The sequence below is a fragment of the Megachile rotundata genome, chromosome 6 (genome assembly GCF_050947335.1).
Source record: "Megachile rotundata isolate GNS110a chromosome 6, iyMegRotu1, whole genome shotgun sequence".
Taxonomy (NCBI): domain Eukaryota; kingdom Metazoa; phylum Arthropoda; class Insecta; order Hymenoptera; family Megachilidae; genus Megachile; species Megachile rotundata.
The window spans coordinates 2,899,557-2,900,755 of NC_134988.1; the positions used below are offsets into that span (position 1 = coordinate 2,899,557).

General features: G+C 39.0%; 1 pseudogene; it reads left to right on the top strand.

Moving 5' to 3' along the window:
* On the top strand, window positions 1-402 carry LOC105664094 (protein GVQW3 pseudogene; annotated as a pseudogene).
* The last annotated feature ends 797 nt before the right edge of the window (window positions 403-1,199 follow it).

Below are 1,199 nucleotides of genomic sequence, written 5' to 3' on the forward strand. Positions count from 1 at the left end.
ATGCAGCACTCGTTAGAGCAAAGAATTGCGATCAAGTTTTGCGTGAATATTGGAAAGACCGCAACGGAAACGGTTGCTATGATCAAGTCAGCTTATAAAAAAGATGCCCTGTCAGATCAGCAAGTGTTTCAGTGGCACAAGCCCTTTTTGAAAGGCCAGGAAGAGGTCGACGACGAGGATCGTGCCGGACGGCCATCCACGACCACCACAGCCGACAATGTGACACGAGTGAGGGAATTGTTGAACTCCGACCGACGGTTAAGTGTTCGTTTAATGGCCGATATGCTAAATATTCCAAAAACTCAAGTGTATGGCATCGTCACGAACCATATCGGCAGACAACTGGACGTTGCACCACGCTCTGGCCCATACTGCCTTTATCGTTTCCGACTACTTGGTTAAAGCCGGGGTGCCAACGATTCCTCAGCCCCCGTACAGCCCGGTCATAGCTCCCCCCGACCTTTTTTTGTTTCCACGAGTTAAAACACCCATGAAAGGCAAGATTTTCGGGACAGTAGACGGAATCAAAAGAGCTTGTGTAACGTCCCTGGGGAAACCTTTTTTCTTTCTACCGGCATCATCGCGACAATCTTCTATCCATCGATTAGAATAGTCAATTATCGACCGTAGTTGCCAATTATCGACAGTACATTAAGTATCTATTACCATATCTATCAAATTCGACAGTCGGTAATCAGTACATATATATATATAATCATTTATATTAATTATCTTATAATTTTGATTTAGAGTAGGTAATATTTTCCGCGAAAGTAATTGAATATTAAGTTAGAACAAGATTAATTATTATATTATTTTAATTCTAATAAATGTATAATTTTGTATGAGAAATTTCCGTTACGCTATGATGTGCCTACATGCCGCGATACTCGCCCGAAATCCTTGAGATCAGCGCTAATCCTAGAAAAGGATCGAGCTATTATTTCTATTTACGGCATTTTCAGACATTAAATTAATTAATTAACTAAATCAATTTATATACGTAAAATCAGTCAGTACTAAACTATTCATGGCCGGAACTACAATTATTTTCTTCAATTAAAAAGCTGTAAATCGGAATAGATTCGACTCTCGTAGAATTCGTGCGCAGTTAATTAGAAAAGGACAGAAAATGTATTTTTCGCTAAAACACCGTTATACTGTTATTTTAATATCAAACTGTTAGCCAGAAATTAAAG